The sequence below is a fragment of the Mauremys mutica genome, chromosome 2, assembly GCF_020497125.1.
Source record: "Mauremys mutica isolate MM-2020 ecotype Southern chromosome 2, ASM2049712v1, whole genome shotgun sequence".
In the NCBI taxonomy this organism is placed as follows: Eukaryota; Metazoa; Chordata; order Testudines; family Geoemydidae; genus Mauremys; species Mauremys mutica.
This window is the reverse complement of record NC_059073.1, coordinates 9,667,382-9,686,069: the sequence shown is the minus strand read 5'-3', so window position 1 is coordinate 9,686,069 and position 18,688 is coordinate 9,667,382. Positions and strand designations below refer to the sequence as shown.

Sequence of the window (18,688 nt, the reverse complement as noted above, 5' to 3'; positions counted from 1 at the left end):
TCCATCCTTATTCAGGGATAGTCCTATCAATTCTGCATCAGGTTTTCAAGGCAAGTCTGATCATTGTCACAGGATCAACCTCGGACTGAGTGTGTGTGAACCAAGCCAGGATCAAATGCCTGTGACAGTTGGTGACGGGCAAGTTGCCTGGGTGTGGGGCTGGTTCTGGCAAACACCAAAGGACCTGATCTTGTGAGGTGCTGAACACCAGCCTGCCCTCTAATTTTTCCCACACATGTGCGGAATGAATTTTAGGTGCCCCAATATGGAGGTGACGTGTGACCCATAACAAAATTCATACTGCGGGGGTGGGGCCGAGGGGTTTGGAGTGTGAGAGGAGGCTTCAGGCTGGGGCAGAGGGTTGGGATGTAGGAGGGGGTGAGGGCTCCGGCTGGGGGGTGCAGGCTGCCCGGGGGACTCCCCCCAGCTCTCTGTCCCCGCAGCAGCACCTGGGTTGGGGGGAAAGGTACCTCTCCCCACCACAAAAGCTCCAGGGCTGAGGCCACAGAACAGACGCTTCACCCCTGGCCCCAGGAGGTCTAGGGCTGGGCTGGGGCACCTCTCCCCCATCTGTGGCAGGTCCGGGGGGGCTGGGCTGGTGGAGGGGCACCTCTCCCCCATCTGTGGCAGGTCCGGGGGGGGGCTGGGCTGGTGGAGGGGCACCTCTCCCCCATCTGTGGCATGTCGGGGGGGGGGGGTCTCTGCTGCGGTGCCTCTCCCTGGGCTGCAGCAGGTCTGTCCGCAGCCTGGGCCACTAGCGGTGGTCCGCTGCTTCGGTGGTCCCTCGCCAGCCACCCAGAGCGGCAGCAGCTGTGGGCCCCTTTCCGCCCCCCTTCCCCATCACAGGCAGGCAGGCAGTCGGGGCTGCTGCCTGCTGGTGATGGCGGTGGAGAGAGGAGCCCTCAGCTAGCCGGCTGAGAGGAGTGAGTGAGCTGGGCGGGGCGGGGGGCCAGCGAAGTCCTGGGCCGGTGGGCCTAAAGGAGCCCGGGGGAGGGGCCGGAGAGGAGCCAGTGCTGTAGCAACCGGACTGCAGTGCAAGTGAAGTGGAGCGCTGGGCCGGGCCGGAGGGGGTCACTGCTAAGCGTGGGCCCAGCGCCATTATCAATCCGGTACTGTCCGGGCTGAGGCGGGGGGAGGAGCGCCGTGCCAGGTCGGGGGCTGGGGGAGAGGCAGCCTGTGCGGTGCTTGATAGGCTGCTGTGCGGCCGTGCTGCTTAGAGGGACCTTAGCTGAGCACCCACAACCTCCACTGATTTCCATGGGAGTTGTAGACATTTGGGCCTGGTCTACACCTAAAACTTAGACTGACGTCACTCAGGGGCAGGGCCACCCAGGTGGGGGGGGAAGTGGGGCAATGACCCCGGGCCCCGCAGGGGCCCCCACGAGAATATAGTATTCTATAGTGTGCAACTTTTTTTTAATGGAAGGGGCCCCTGAAATTGCTTTGCCCCCGGCCCCCTGAATCATCTGGGCAGCCATGCTCAGGGGTGTGAAAAACTAACACATCAGAGACCCGTAGTGAAATCAGTCTAAGCCCTGGTATAGACAGTACTAGGTCAACAGAAGAATTCTTCCGTTGATTTAGCTATTGCATCCTGAGGAGGTGGATTAACAGTGGCAATGAAAACCCCCCTTCTGTTCCCATAGCAAGTGCCTACACTATGGTGCTTGCTGGAATTTCTGATCTATCCCTGGGGTGTCCAATCTAGTGGGAGGAGGCTCAGAGGTCAACACTTTAACTGAAAAAGCCGTTATTATTTCAAAGGCTGGTCAGCCCAATAGCACAAACATAACCATTTGCTATCTGCACTTATCACTGCAGCAAAAGTAGAACCCATCACATGTCCAGGTGCTCGATATTCTTGGCTACCCATAAACCTTCTGAGCAAAAAAACCAAAACCTCTGTTATTGTTAGCCCTGTGCAGAGCACCCAGAGCTGGTTTTAACCAGATCTTGACTACTAGTAGTGGCCCTTACTTCCTGGTTAGGACAATCAAAGGCCAAACAAATTCTGCCAGCAACTGCATTACATAGGCATCATTTATATTTCATCAGTTACAGCAGCAGCACCATAGCTATTCTGCTGTAGCATCGGCAGTGCAGACATACACTTGGTCCCTCCTAGGATCAGGACTTTGAAAAGTGACCTGAACTGCTTGAGTCTGCAAATGTGGGCTGGAAACCTCAGTCAGAATAAGCTTTCAGAAAAGATTTACTGCTCTTCTAGGGCATGATCCTCAGCTGGTGTCAATCAGCATTGCTTGATTGACTTTAGTGGAACACTGACTTCAGTCAATCTATGCCAATTGACACCAGCTGAGGATCATGCCCCTAGTGCTGGATAGGTTGGATTATCAAGAGGTCTGGCTCAAGCAACAAGTGGTGGCTTCTGGCTGGATTTAAGATCTAGGAGAAGACGTTCTGATTTTTATCAGTCTGATGGTCACTGGGAATTTCAACATGTGGCCAAAGGTCTGGAATGAGGGATGTACAAGCAGGATGCATTTCTTTGTCATCTACAAAGTTTTCTTTAAGTTTAGTTGCATGAATCAGGATTTCTGAGGTCGGGAATGCACAGGAGGGATGGGAAGATGCCTCCAAAACTCAGAGGGAGGGCAGCGAAATGAGCAGTTCATACCCTGTAAACTGAGCCATTGTGTTTCCCCACACAGAACAGCAACAATGACAGCACAATCTGTCCTCTGAACTGGTGGGACCCCCTCTAAATGGTGAGACGGGAGTTTGTTGTCCAGGCCTGTTCAGCCCTCCACCTGTCTGTTGAATTCACCACTGATTAACTCCGTTTGCAGTGTTCTTGTAGCAGAGTTGGTTCTGGGATATTAGAGAGAGGAGATGGGTAAGGTAATATCTTTCACTGGACCAATTTCTGTGGGTGAGAGAGACAGGTTTTTGAGAGAGGTGCTGGAACTAGGGGTGCTGCTGCACCCCCTGGCTTTAAGTGGTTTCTATCTGATATGGGGTTTACAGTTTGGTTCACTAGCACTCAGCACCCCCACTATAAAAACTGTTCCAGCTCCCCTGGGTTCTGAGCTACACAGAGCTCTTCTTCAGGCCTGAGGAAGGTACTAAATACAAGGTGGAACAGATTGTTTAGTATAAAGTACTTTAGACATATTCCTAGGGATCATTGAAGGTGAAGTGGCCCTTAACACCTCTCCAGTCATAGGACAAAAAAAAAAAAAAAAAAAAAGGGGGAGTGGGTTACAGATTGTTATAATAAATAAACTAGAGTTGTGGTTTGTTAAGCCCATGATTTTTAGCGTCTAGAAAGGCTGAATTTAAACTCTCAGGCTCAACTTTGGAAGGTGGCATGCAAGTTTCCTTTGAGGATGAGGACTGAGTAGTCCACTCTGGAGTGATTGTTTTGAGATAAGTGTTTGCCCACAGGTGACATGGCATTCTTGTCTTTTATCATTTTTCTGCATGAGTTCATTTGGAGCACAGAAGCAACCTGACAGATTAGTTGACATTTTCAAAACTGGCATATGGTTTTTGGAGGCCAGTTTGAGACACCTGAAAGGGGCCTAATTTTCAAAAAGTGTTGACCCTTCTGAGAATCTGACCCCTTTCAGGTATCTCAAGTTGGCACCCAAAAATTGAGGCTAAAACAACAAATTTACATGGGAAAATCATAACCATTGATCACTGCACTCAATAACCAATACGGAATAAATTAAACCACTCTTGTCATCTACAGATTATGGAATTTCATATGGTACATGGCACATCCAGGCCAGTAAGAGGTTTTTTTTTTTAAATGGATGAGCAGCCAGAAGGATTTCTTGCATATGACCTTTCAGAATCCTGAAGTGCTTGTCCCCAAAATTTCACAGAGTAGCAGCTACTTTGCCCACCACTGAAATGCAGCCTTTTCTGGGTAGAAACATACTCATCTTTTAACAGCTCACAGCAATACACCAGTCTAGGACAGGCCATGAAGAACATTCTATTAGGAGTGGGGAATTTAGGGAGGTGGAACGTAATTAGCTAGTTGGGATTTGGCCAGGCAAGGAGAGATACCAGAAGTGACCTGAGATCTGCAATGATCATATGTGATCAGGACCTTCTTGATTTCTGTCTTTCAAAATATGGCTTGGAAGCCAGTAGGGTGACAGCAGAACGAGTAGGGTGACTATATTTCCCAAAGGGAAAATGGGATACCCTGCGGGACGTGCCTGAGCCCACCTCCCCCTCCCCCCACATGGGGTTCACCCAAAGCACCTGGTGTTGCTGCTCACCTGAGCTCCTCCCATTCCACACAGGACTGGCCCTCTCCCTCCCCCGATACAGGGCTGGACCGAGCTGCCTGGCATGGCTGCTTGCCCGAGCCCCAGCACCCGGAGGCGGACTGCCCGAGCCCCAACATCTGGCACCACCACGAGCAAGAACCAACGGGACAACTGCCCAGTGCCCTGATTTGCCAAACGCGTCAGGACATCCGGGACAGGGCTTAAAAAGGGGACTGGTCCTGGCCCGAACCGGCTGTAGGGTCACCCTAAGGAGGAGACAGCAGGAGCCTCAATCAGAAACGTTTCCATCAAAGCCAACAGAAACCCGCCCCGCGCCCCCCTCCGCCCACCCCAGGACACCTCCCTCCTCCGTGGCCCGCGCCCCCGTGCTGGGAGCAGAAAGCCCCCGTCTGCCCGGGGAGTTCCCCGGGATCCGCGGGCGCTGGGCAGAGGGGGGGGGGGGTTTGCAAGCCGAGCCGCCGCCGCCCCCCCCGGCTCCGGGTGAGGGAAGCCGCTGGCCGGGCTCCCCCCCGGGAGCGCGGCGCCCGCGTGAATCAGCGCCGGGGGTGGGAACGGGGGCAGGAGGCGGAGAGGGGGAGGCAGCCGCGGGGGTGGATCTGACTCACGCTGCAGCTCGGGCGTTTGCAGCAGGCAGGGCCCGGGGCGCCCCCGCTGCACCGAGCCGCTCGTCGCGCCCGGCAATGAAGCCCCCGCGCCGGCGGACCCGCCGATTACGCGCTCCTGGGCCGCTCGGGGAAAATGAGTGTGAAGCCCTGGGCGGGGCCAACGTGCCCCCCCCCCCCACGCGAGACGCTGCCCACGGCCCCCGAGGGGTGGCGGCGGGGGAGGGCTGCAGCCGGGGGCATCCCCCCCCCCGCGGGCTCTGGGCCAGCTCCGACGCCCGGTGGAGTCAATGGGCGTTTTACCGGGGGCTTCCGTGGCCTGGGATTTAACCCTTGCCCGCCTGGCCGCCCGCCCACGCTGCGGTTGGAAACGTGCCTCCCGTGAGAGCCAGGTGAGCAGAGCAAGGCGGGATTAGGCCGAGCTCCCCCCGGGCAGGAAATGAGACGTGAATGCACCGGGCATCTGAGTCTGCCTCCAGCATTGCGCCCATCGCTCTTGGAGAGTTATTTAAAAAAAAAAATCCCGTCTGGATCATTCCTTCCCTCCTGGCCAATGGCCTCATTCTTGCATCTCCCCACAGTTGCTTTCTGCACTTCCTGGCTCCCTGTGTAAAGGCAGGGGGCCATGGGGAGAGAGGCTGGCCGCATGGGGTTCCTGTCTCAACCAGAAGCATCTGATAGCCCATTAAAGAAAATCCTTTTCTCACCAGGCCAGCTTTGGATATCCCAGGGGCTGGGGGAGTCTGGGTGTTGAGTCAGACCTTTGCCACTTTTGGCATTCACCCATCATCTTATTCTAACTTTGGACCATTGCCATGGGGCCATGTAACATCCCAACCCCTAGAGCTTTGCTCATTGTAATCTGCTAGGGAGGCAGAAAGCAATAGGTGTAGGTGGTGTATGAGGTGTGATAGGGAGGCAGCATTGTTGAGAGGTTAAAATGGGACTATGAGGCAGAGCTGCTGGATTTTCTCCCTGAATCTACAATTTAGTCACCTTGTGGCTTTGGATAAATGTTTTTTCCTGTCTCAGTTTTCACATCTGTAAAATGGGGATAATCCTACTTAACCAGAGCACGGGTTCATTGCATGGGTAATCCCATTCATGATTTATACAGTGCTTTGGGATCCTCGGTGAAGGGCACTGGGTAGGTGCAAAGTATGGGTATTTAGAATAACTACTGTCATCCAGGGAAGGGAGAGAAGATTTCATCTGCTGCATTTTGAGTAGGCTGGAAAGGAACATGACAGCATCAGAAGAGGCCAGAACTGATGTTTTTTTGAATGGCTGCTTGGCCATGGAATTGCTGTGGGGGCAGGGAGCTAAGAACCAGGCAAAGCTGGTAAAAATGGCGAACGTTGGTTTAAAACAAAGGCAAACCAAAAATCTTCAACAGCTGCAGGAAGGGTTTGAAAACCAGCTAGCCACGTCAAAAACGGCAGATGGCCATTCCGGTTGAGGTACTGTACACAACTGAGCACAACCCTTGGGTGATAAGCCACAGGTACCTGGCTTATAGGTAAGTGGAAATTGTTGAGCAAAATCTTTAGCCAGATGTGATGCAAGGCATTACAAGTGTAAATGCTGGGATACCTGTTGCTGGAGGGAAGATAGAATCGATCAGTTATAAGCTGCAATGCTGTGCAGTAATCCTCTTTCAAAATGTCACTGGGACCTACACCAGCAATTCTCCTTCCTCCTGTCCCTCATTATCAATCTAGTGCATCAGTGGAGTTAACGCATTAGCTCTGCATGGCAGCTGGAATCTGTGCACACAGGTTCTGAGGTCTGAACTAGGACCTTCATAGGCCTTATACCTTCACAGTTTGTACTTGGCATGCTCACCCGTACCTCTGCTGCCACTACCTGTGCTACTGTGGCTACACTGCTATTGATATGTGCCCGGGAGCAGTGCAAGAGTACCCCTTGCTCCCAGGGTAGATGTGGCCATAATGAATAGGCAGTGGCTCTACCAAGTGAACCAGAAGGGGGAACCTCCGTAAAGCTTGTCTCACCTGGAAATTGCTCCATGCATATTTCACACACATACAAATTGAGGTGTGGGACCAAAAGTCTCTCTTGATAAACAGCAAGAGTGGGACTGCAGAGTGAATGAATCCCAAACAAATGCTGGATCACCCACTTTGTAAGAAATGTAGGAATTGCCAGACTGCGTCAGACCTGAGGTCCATCTACTCCAGTATCCTGTCTCCAGCAATGGTCGGTACCAGGCATCTCACAGGGAGGTGCAAGCAACCTCACGTTAGACAGATGTGAGATAACCTGCCCTCCACATTATGTTTCTTCCTAATTTTCTAGTAGTCGGAGACTGGCTTAAGCTCTGAAGCAGGAAGTTTAATTGCTCTTCCATAATTTGTTTGCCTTCGTTATCATCACTTTGGATATGCTTGTTATCTATATACATGTCCAACCACTTTTTGAATCATGCTAAGTTTTTGACTTCCACGACATCGCTGGCAATGACTTTGACAGGTGATCACGCAGCGTGAAAAAGTATTTCCTTTTATCTGTTTTGCGTTTGTCTCCTTTCAGTTCTATGGAAAGTCCCCTTCTTTTTGTGTTGAGAGACGGGGAGAACAGAAGCCCACGGTTCCTGGAGAATAGGCTCCCCTACACCTCTTGGTAGTAGGACACAGAGTAAAGCTGCGCAAAAACCAGGCACCACTCACTTGGCTTGAGGTTTCCACAGAGCCCTGCTGATAAGTTTTTCAGTAGCTCTATTGCACGGAGTCAGCTCTGGTGTTTGTTATAATGTTTAGGCAGCTGTTGCACTCTCTGACCATTGGCTGCCAGCTGATCAGTGCAGTCACATTGTTACTTTGTAGCCATCTCTTTGTTGTATCTAGGGTTGCCTCTCATATTTAAAATGTAAGCTGTTGGCGGCAAGGACTGTCTTGTTTGCACACTGCGTAGCACAATGGGGCCCTCTAGGCAGTACTGCAAAACCAATAAATAGTACCTAAAATGCCAGGTAAGTGTAGAATTTTGGTTAGATGTTGTGGTTATATTCCACCCGCACGCCCAGCACAGAGAGAAGCAAGATTATGGGGGAAAGGAATGGGGGCTAGCACAGAGGGCAAAGGTTTGAGACATCTACCCTGTAAATCTGTATAGCTGATAATATCCTTTCCACTGAAATGCAGTATGGCCTAGGAAGCATGTGGGAAATGGGGCTCCCAGGGGGTGGATCAGAATCTAGGGAGCCGCTGCTGTAAGCCCCATGCTTCTGCTCCTGCACAGAGTAACATCTGCATCAAAATCCCAGATGAGCGGCACTGACTAGCCCAGCACACTCTGTGACTCCCACCAGATGTGGATGTGGGAGCCCTAGAAATTGGAGATGGAAAAGCCCTGATAGGTCGCTTCTCCACTCTTCTTTCATGGTGGGTGTTGTTCCTTAAAGTATACTCTCTGGCATTGTCGCCAGTCTAGTGTCTTCATGAGGCTTCACCATTTCCCTTGGGAGATTATTCCACAGCCTGCAGGAGGATTCTCCTGATTGTCATCTTACATTTTCCATTGCTCATTTTGCCCCATTATCCTCAGGTACCATTGGTACAATAAGCCAGACTATTGGGGAACCCGACTGTGACACCAGACACAGTTAAACACCTGGCCTTGAAGCACAGACTGGCCCAAATTGTGCTTTAACTGTCTTCACTGCACTGTGCTGTGAATTGACTGCTGATGTAATTCCTTTGATTTCAGTGGAGTTGCACCTGCTCACACCTGACAGAAATGTGACCCTTATGACCTATGGGTAGTGTAATACCAAACTGTTTTTGACTGTGTGGTAACTACTCACCTCTTCCCTTGAAAAACAATCATAACACAGGAAAATGGGAGCTGCCAAACGTTATCAGATCAGTGGTCAGTCTAGTTCAGGGGGAGGGATAGCTCAGTGGTTTGAGCATTGGCCTGCTAAACCCAGGGTTGTGAGTTCAATCCTTGAGGGGGCCACTTAGGGGTCTGGGACAAAAATTGGTCCTCCTAGTGAAGGCAGGGGGCTGGACTTGATGACCTTTTAAGGTCCCTTCCGGTTCTAGGAGATTGGCATATCTCCAATTATTACCTTTATTAGTATCTTGTCTTTGAGAGTGGCTGGTATGAAATGCTTGTTAGGTAGTTCAGAGATTACCTGCAGACTGGGCAAGTTTCTTCCTAAGCCCATATAGTTACAGGTTTGGTTTATTCCCTGAAGCATCGGGGGTTAAAAATCTTCCAAAACATTTCATTTAAAAAAATAATCCTTACTAACATATTCATGATATTTTTGGTATCCATTTAAATATCCATTCTTTATTTTAATCCTGCTAAGCTTTGGGCCTCAGTGATTTCTTGTGGCAGGGAGTTCCACAGAACAATTGTGGGTTGTGTGAAAACATATTTCCTTTTATTAGTTTTAAATATTCAATCTCTGTTGAATGGCGTCTAGTTCTTGCCTCATGACACAGGATGAAGAGGTGCGACCCATCTGCCATACATAGACTGCAAACTCTTTGGGGCAGGGACTTTCTCTGTGTTGTGTTTTGTACAGTGCCTGGTGCAGTGGAGTTCTGGTCCATGACTGGAGCTATCAAGGATACCCCAGTACAAATTATAAACATTATCTCCATACCATTCATTATTTCAAATGCCTTTGTCCTATGGTAGCTACTTTGCAGAAAGGGTTCTTGTGACAGGTTCCCCCTGGGGTGTCATCTGGAACTCGGGTACCACTGATCCCTCTGACCCACCAGCCTGGGTTCCCTCTCACACTGTGCTGCTGTGACAAGCTGCAAAGTCCTCCAGCCTGCGCTTTCACCAGCATTCACACAGGTAGGGACACACTCAGTTGCAGTTAACATGCAGGCTCTCTAACCACCAGTTTACCAGCCTAGGACCCCAGAGCAGTACCGTCCTGCCCATGTCAAATCTGGCCAGTATATGGGTTTAATACCCGATCTGCCTCTCCCTCAATGTGAAGAGAACAATGCACACTTGTGGTAACCAAGCAGAGATTTTCTCCAAGCTCTCCCGTCAAAGATCACTGGTTTGGATTAAAACATAAAATAAGTTTATTAACTACAAAAGATAGATTTTAAGTGATTAGAAGTGATAGCAAACAGATCAAAGCACATTACATAAGAACATAAGAACGGCCATACTGGGTCAGACCAAAGGTCCATCAAGCCCAGTATCCTGTCCTCTGACAGTGGCCAATGGCAGGTGCTCCAGAGGGAATGAACAGACAGGTTATCATCAAGTGATCCATGCCCTGTCACCCAATCCCAGCTTCTGGCAAACAGAGGCTAGGGATACCAATCCTGCCTATCCTGGCTAATACCCATTGATGGACCTATCTTCCATGAATCTATCTAGCTCTCTTTTGAACCCCGTTATAGTATTTTCCTAGTAAATAACCAAAACACACACTAAGTCTAAGATACTAGAAATATAGGATATGAACTAGCAAATCCTCACCCTGGCTGATGATAGAAATAGGCTGCAGATTCTTATGGGACAAGCTGCACTTGCTTTATGGCTTGGGATCCCCAGGTCTTTCATAGGCTAGAAATCCTGTTAACCTGGATCCAGCACTTCCCCCAGTTCAGTCTTTGTTCCTCAGGTGTCTTCTTGTGTGGGGAGTGAAGAACCACAGATGATGTCACTCCATGCCTTCTCCAGCTTTAGCATGTGATGGGAAATCTTTGTTTCAACGCTTGGTTCCCAGACCAGTTTGTGGAAAAATACTGACGTCCCAAGATGGAGTCCAGAGACATGTGGTCTGATCACATGTCCTTGTAGAATCCTAGCAGCCATTCTCTCAGGCTGTCTGGAGTGTTCTCAGGAAGGCTCACCAGGTGGGAGATAAGCTTCCCCTAAAGCCTGTTGTTTTCCCTAATGGCTCAATGCCCTGAATAAGCCCTTCCCAACCAGTTATCTAGATTGAAAGCATCTTGAGGGCATCACCCAGGTGTAACTATATTTGAAGTACAGATACATAGTCAGTATTTATAACTTCAGATACAAAAATGATACATGCATACAAATAGGATAATCATATTCAGCAAATCATAACTTTTCCAATGACACCTCACATGACTTACCTTGTACAACATGCATCATAATTACACCATAATCATATAATAATAATATTACTATGACGAATATGGGGTGCAATGTCACAGTTCTAATTACATCCTCTCTCTCTTTAGCAAGCAATTCAAGGCTGCCATGAAGCACATGGAATCCCTAGCCTCCTTTGTCATCTCTTGCCACTTTAGGTAACTGCGCACTAACCCTGGGCTCTGACTCAGGTTTGAGCCCAAGACCTGCTTCTGTCCACATACAGATCAGCCTGGCTCAGATCAGCAAGCACTCAGGACCTAGGTCCTAGGATCCTGCTAGGAGGGTGGGTCAGAGTCTGAGCCCTGCTGTGACTTGGGTCCAGGCCCTGTCATTTTGCAGTGTGGATGCATCTCAGACCCAAGTCAGAAGGTCTGAGCAATGCAGTGTGGACATGTTAGCATGGCTGCGAGGCCCCGGTCCAGCAGCTTTAATTCCTGGTTTACAATGGGGATTGGAAACACCAAGTCCACAAGCACGTGCCCCACAGACATGGGTTTACAATGCAGTGTAGTCAGACCCTTTGTGCCTATTAGGCCTTGTGGTCTGGGGGCTCTCTCCCTCGGAAGCAGCATCAGGGGCCAGCTCCTTTTCCAAAGGACATGCCGTTCCCCACAAAGCACTCTGTTTTGCTGATGTGCATCTTCTCATTGAGAAGAAAAATCTTTGGGGGAGAGGCTATGGAAGTGGGGGCGGGAGAGAAGAAATTAAAAAAAAATAGTTTGAAAGAGGACATGCAGTTCCCATTCTGGGCAGACCCAGTGCTAATGCAGCACAGCCGCCTGACAGCTAAACACACACCTTTCCACCTACAGCTGCCCTCTTGCTCACACTGCGGGTGTCACAGATGCCTTTGGACCAGAGAAAGGGGGCTTGGAAGCACTTTTCATGTTGGTGTTTGGTGCTCACTTCCCTCCATTTCTTCTGTGCAGGCCATGCCATGTAATTAGCAACCTCACTGGGGACGGCAAGGGGGAGAGAGAGAGATCAGCGGGAATGGGGGTGAAACAAGGGGAGAAAGAAAGTCACTGGGGGCAGGATGTTGAGACCAGGGGGAGGAGGAAGGAAAAGGCAGAGTAAAGGGGGAGACGGACGACACCAGAGAGTAAAATGAAAAGCGGGGGAGAGAAAAGGTGTCCAAGGAGCATGTTGAGGAGGTGGGATGGAGGGAGTGGCCTGGCCGGCCCTGCCAGTGACAGCCAGCAAGGCCAGGCTGCCCCTGGTGGGCTGTCCCTGTAGGGAGGGCCCTGCTTGCTTGTTCACCTCTCTCTCCCTCGCTCCCATTTCAGGAGGAAGATGCCCAGGTCCTGCCCAGTAGCTCAGGCCCAGGACGGGTGGCAGGGCGGGGAAGTGCCTCATGTTGTGAGAAGGCAGGTGAAACAGGTCCCTGCCCCAGAGCAAGGATCGGCAGCAGCCTGGCCAGAGGCCCTTTGCTTTGGCTCCCGTTCAGACTGCTCGCAGAAAGGGGGGTGGGATCCCTTTCCTCCCCCTGTTCTGAGCTCTGTAGCCTAAGGGGGAGGGGGGGCAGCATGTCCTAGGAGCCTTGCAGGCTGCTCAGAGGGCTGGAGTCCCCCGCACCTTTTTATCCTTCCCATTGCTCATTATCGTTCCCTCCTCCTTCCCCTCCCCTCTCTCTGCTTCCCTCCCTTCTCTCCCCTTCTTCCTTCTCTGCCTCCCTCTCTCCTCCCTTCAGCCACAGGCAGCCCCGTGCCAGGAGGACGCAAAGCTTTTCCAGCTTCCTCGCTGGTTAAACTCAAACCACCACCCCCCCCCGCCCCTCTTTCACGAGGCTGCATCCCAGCCAGCGAGCGCTGGCTTCATCCAAAACGGGATGGGGACAGAGTTCGGCCCTTTATCCAAACCGCCTTCCCCCATAACCCGGTCTCCCTCGCTCTCTGTCTCCAGCACACACTGTGCCGGTCTGCGCTCAGATTGCCTGATGGCAACCTGGCCGGGCACGCAAGGAGGGTTAATCTTTGCTCCTTTCTGCTGCCAGGGAAAACCGCTGCCTGGGGCAAATAAATCCAGGAGCCGGAATCCGAGGGGATCGCCCCCAAGGGAAACTTCCAGCCTCTCTCTGCCGGGGAGAGGGCCACGGCAAGGCGTGACGGGCTCGCACTTGACCACAAGCCCGTGGCCCGGGACCGAGGCAGGGCGCATCTTCTCCCTGGCGAGCGGGGCTGGCTCTCCGGCGACCTGCCCGGGCTGCGTTTCCCTTGTCTCTGGGGATGGAGCGAGGGAGGGGAATGCTGGAGAGGGGGAGGGAAGGGGACACAGTGATGGGGGGAAGGAGGGAGAGGACGCGGGGTCGGAAGGGGCGAGGTGGAGCGCGCAAGGCAGACCCTGCAGGGTGCGCCTCTCTGTCCCCCTTTCCCTACCCCGGCGCTCGGCTTCTCTCCGTTCCGGCGGCGCTTCTGCCTCTCCCCTTACCCCCCTCCTGCCTGGATCTCCCCAGCGTGCGGGAAAGCGCCTCTCCAGAGCGGGCGAGCCGCTGAGGTCCCTGCGCCTCGCCAAGGGCTTCCCCGCTCTCCGCCAGGGCGCTGCGCTCCATCCGATCCAGCTTCGCGTCCAGCCCGGCCTCGCCGCTGCTGCGGCTGCAATCTTCCCGGGAGGGGTGTGTGTGTGTGTGTGAGATGACCTGCCCGGCCTCCTCACCACGAGGACACTTGAATGTTGGTGATTTATATGTAATTAACAGCACAAGCACTAACCACCACTGCCCGCCCCTCCACCTCCCGGCTCCCCGGCGGAGCAAAGTTCTCCGGGGAGGCTGCGCTGCCCGGTTCTCAGCGCTCCCTCGGCTGCTGCAGCTCTAGCCAGGCCAGGGGAGCATGTGCCAGAATGTGCCCGAGGAGGGGCTCGGTCTGTAGCCGCCTGTTCCAGAGCTCGGTGCCTGTGTGTGTGCGTGTGTGTTATCCCTCCCTCTCTCCTAGCGCTCCCTCCCTCCCTCCCTCTCTCACTCTAATGTGTGATCTGGGAAGCTTATAAAAGCCTGATGTAATCCTTAATGCAGCCCCTGGCTACACAGACTGGATCTAGTTTCACAGAGAGGGAGAGCGAGCGAGCGAGCGGTTCAGAAGTGGGAATTAAAAAGAGGGAAAAAAGCAGACAGACCCCAGTGGATCTAACCAACGTCTCCTTCCCGGGAGGACCGTTCTCTCTCTCTGCACTGGTGGGGAAGCTACCCTGAACCTCCCTTTCGTGTTTTTGAAAGAAGACTTGCTTGTCTCCGTGGATCTAATCCTTGGTTGGTTTTTAATTGTATTTTCCCCGCTCTGCTAAGGATTCCTTTATTTATTGCTTTTCGCTCCCGGCCGCCTTCCTGCAGAGACGCCAAAGGTATTTTTCTTTTAGGTTTTTTTTTTTCAATCAAAGTTAAATATTTTAAATAAAGGAGCGAGTGGGGCGGGAGCGGGAGGGGGTGGGAAGAGGGCGAGCCAGCCAGAGCGCTGCCTCATTCTCCAGGACTTCACACGCTGCCAAATGTTTGTTCGGTTACCCCTGGATTTGTTGGTGGTTTCCATTGGGAATTGGACAGAAAAGGAGAGCGGGATATAATCTAGAAAGTCCATCAGGTAAGATGCTTCTTTCTTATTGCCGAGGGGCCGGGTGGGGAGAAAGCGAGGGGCACTTCCTCGGCTTGCTGTCCTGCTTTGGATGCAGGGTGGGGGGCTTCTAATCATTGGAAGGCGATGAAAAAAGCAGGACCCGAGAATGAGAACCGGAGGTTTCCTTTGGAACCAGACGCGTAGATCATGTTAGCCCATCCTCTCTCTCGGGCACATACTTTCTCCTCCCTTTCAGTTCCAAACCAAAGCTTCCTACCTTCGATCTGAAGTTTTGTCGCTTTTGGGTCCTGTGGGTAAAACAAGCCGGCGTCGTGGAAAATACTGGTGCGCCTAGAAAAAGCGCAGGCATGCACGCGCAGCCCGGGGAAATGAACCACCCCTCCGTACGGGGAAGAGGGGGGAAGGATATGAAACAAACCGATGGGGTGGGGGGAAGAAAGAAGAGGAAACTAGCACCCTCCAAAGATTGCCCCCGTGCTGCAAAGCCAGCGTGGTCTAAACTGCCCAGTGGCGTGGCGCGAACTGTTGTTGAGAGGCAGATTTCAGGCGGACATGCCCCAGACTGTGTTTAGTCTGCGAGGTTGGAAAACAAAGTGTGTGATGGCATCGCAGTTGTGTTTACTTACAGCGGGAGTGACTTGCCTTTCCTCCCCAGCCTCCATCTCGTCCTCTCTCTCCAGGGGAGTTTTGGTAGCCATCCGTCCCTGCCTTTTTGGTTTTGTTTATCACCGGCGCACCGCTGCGGGCAATCGTTTGAAAAGGCGCAAATCTTTACTGACCCTCTCTCCATCTCTCCCCCCACCCCCGCTCCTCGCCTTATGAACACTTTATCTCACATCTTAGAAAACGATCCTTTAACATGGGTGCAGATCAAACCTCTCCCCTCAGTGCCCAGTGCTCCTGAAGATATTACGCGTTCAGTATTTTTAAAAACCCACGCATGAATTAGCCAGTACTGTGGACAAAACAAGAAGACTCCCTCAGGGATGCTTAATTACAGGGCACCTTGTTCTAAATCACCCCGCGTGGCAATGAACAGCAGAATGTGTCGGTCATTCCCTCTCCCCATCCGCCTCTTCCTTTTTTAAATCTATTTCACTGCGTGACATTCTGTGTAGATGATATGATGGAGGTGATCAAGGTACACTCCAGCCTTCACATATAGATATTTCAGCCAGGGCTCTTAGAAGGCTGGTAGGAAACAGAAGGCTGAGGATTAATATGCATTTTCCCACCAATGTCCAACCGGATTCTGTCCAAGCTACTGGATACAAAGAGGCAGGAGCCTCTGTCACGGGTTTTCAATAAACTCAGCAAGGTAGCTGGTACTTTTTTATTGACTGGAGCGCAGGGAGGCAAATGTATGACTCATGCAGGGTACCCCTGCCCAGTTCATGCAAATCATCCAAAGGAATTAATTGCACCGAGGAATGTGAATATCAGGGCAAAGGGAAGAATAAACTAATAACAGAACAGCCCCCAACTCTGGCCAGGATCTTGCTATACTCAGGTTCAAATTCTCTAGAAATATGGACCCGGACAGGTCCAGCGCAGTTGACATGACTGGTGAGAGCAAAACCCAGCTGCTAAAACCTGCCTGTGCTACTAAGCGATTTTCGGCGCCTGAAACGCACATGATCTCTGGACGAAACACCTTGGGAAGGATGCTGTCATTGGACAAACAGGCGGACACTGGGAAGCACTTCGTGCCTGGTAACTGGGTCTCCCCCTTCCTTCCCCTCTCCCTTTACCTGTTGATTAGTTGTTTATTTGATCTCAAGCGGCAGTTGCAGCGTTATTAAATTACCCCAGGCAGGCGGTGGAGTTGACTCTAGCGACTTTAATAAGGACGGAGTAACGAGGGAATATTGGTAATAATGAGCGTAGACTTTGGCTATTGCGAAGGGAAAATAGATCATCTGAGAGATGAGCTTGGAAGCTGCATAAAGATGGGATTGGTGGGGTGGGAGGCAGCCTGGGGCTGTAATGGAAACAGCCCCTTTCCCCGTCAAACGTATATTAATTACATCGATTCCACATTCACCTAGGTCCCGCAGTTCTTACGCCGGCTTCGATCTCCGTTCTCGGGACCCACTCCCCAGGGAGTTTATTTGAGCCAATGCCTAGAACTGCTTTGCTTCGGATGCTGCTGAAAATCGCAGCGGCTGTAGATGCGGGCAGCTGGGAAGGGGTGTGTCGATCCGAAGGGGGGCACGTTTTTCATAATCCTTGTGGGGGGGGGGGGAGAGGAGGAGGAGGATGGGTGAAATGCTTTAAAAATCCAGCCCGCTCCCCCGGAGTGGTAGGTTCCCAAATGGAAAGAGAGAGGCTGTGCTGAGTGTCCTTTGCTCCGGGAGCTGGAGGCGCTGGCAGAGATCTCATTTCACTTTCTAATCAAGGAGCAGGGATTATTTCCATTCGGAGTTATCCCGGGGTCAGTGCGCATGATGCCTCCCGAACTTACTTCACTGCGGAGGACGCAATAGAAAGAGCTGAAGTCAAGCAGGGGCGGGCGGGGACTCCTGGCGCCTGGCCCTTGGCAAATCACCCGCAGCTGAGCACTACCTGGGAAATTGAAATCTATGAGCCTTCGCAGAATTACAGATCTGCGAGCCTTCCCTTCCCTAGCCAGCCCCCTGGCAGGTTTGGAACAAGGCGATTTGAATCCTCTGGGCTTGTGAGCACCATTCGGTCTGAAATGGTTCTGCGCTCTTCAAATGGATGTTCAGGGCTAGTGGAAAACGGATGGCTGGATGCGTAGCAGGTACCAGTGAAGGCTGAAGTGCCGTGGTTATGGATATCTGTCTATGGCTGTACGTGATTAAGGGCGGTAGCAAATCTTCATAGCGCCGCTGTGAGGTAGATAAATATTACACCCCCCCCCGCTTGATTTATAAACATGGGGAAACTGAGGCACAGAGGGTAAATGAGTCATCAGGGATTTGCGTTCCCCAGGCGCGTCCGCCCCTCTGATTGGAAGGGGGGGGGGGAGAGGGGTCCCAGTTCGCTCTCAGAGCTAAAGGCACTTGCCAGGAGCTACCCCTGAGAAAGAGAGAAGCCACCTGCTTTGTAACTCGCTTCCTCTGGTCTCAGGAGGGACACGCAGCTGGGAGTCCATCATCTCTTCCCCTCTCCTTCCTAAGGCTGCTTGTCCCGCCACCCAGGCCAACCCCTGCAAGCCCCTTCGGGAGAGGGGTGCTGGGTTTTTTTTTTAATGAAAATAATGCTAATAACCTAGCCAAATCTCCCATTTCTAACCCCCTTTAGCAAACCCCATCAGAGATTTACCATGGTCAGGGTTTAGCTTGAGAAGGATTATTACAGTCTCCTGCATTTAATACTGCACAGCTCCAGATAAACTAAGTGTGTGTGTGTGTGTGTGTGTGTGTGTGTGTGTTGGTAGGGGGAAGGGAAGCGGCTGTGTCGATCCATTTTCTGTTCTTTCTCATTGCAAAGGACCGTGAGCCGCAATTGTCCTTGATGTAACTCAGCTGACTTCAGTGGGTTTACACTTTGGATGGATTTGGCCCGGGATCTTCTAGGGGCCTTTTGGGCTGGATTGAGCTATTTCTGATGACGCAGCGTGGCAGAGAGATGGCGCTAGCGGCTCAGTTATGCTCCACCTGGGGGCCGAGTCTCATTTTTGGTTAAGTTAAATACCACTGAAGAATTGGCTTCTTCTCCTGCACTTTAAAAAAGCAGAGAACGATGATGATGGTAGCTGGAAATGCAATAAGAAAGTCTTCAAACCCGCCAGCGAGAGAGACAATATCAAAGGCGATTTCATTTTTTTCCCTTCTGTCTATAAAACATTTCCTTCCCCATCCAGAGATTTTCCTGATGCTGTTTAATCAGCCGCTTCTCCCCCCTCCGGCGTTGCCTGGGTTTGAACATCAGCTTGTAAAACAGAGAATCTGTTCTGATTCTTCTCCACGGTGAAGCGATGCTATCTGAATGAAATCGCTCTCTGTATGTGTAACAGGCTGTGCATAGATTTCAGATCCAAGCCAATTAAGTGGGCACGTGTCTGCCCTTTGCCATGGTTTGAGTTTACTGTCGCCTTACACCCTCTGATGTCTGATATTAAGATGCTACCTATGAAATGGGTAGCCTGCAG

The 18,688-nt window shown here is 51.7% G+C and overlaps 1 protein-coding gene across 1 annotated transcript in view; it reads left to right on the top strand.

Annotated features, from left to right (window-relative positions):
• The first annotated feature begins 16,903 nt into the window (after positions 1 to 16,903).
• The window catches only part of ADGRB1 (adhesion G protein-coupled receptor B1), a 378,168-nt gene continuing 376,383 nt past the window's right edge, over positions 16,904 to 18,688 (top strand). The window contains exon 1 of the mRNA XM_045007331.1: positions 16,904 to 17,335. The gene's annotated coding sequence lies outside the window, so the exon portion shown is untranslated. The remainder of the gene's footprint in view (positions 17,336 to 18,688) is intronic.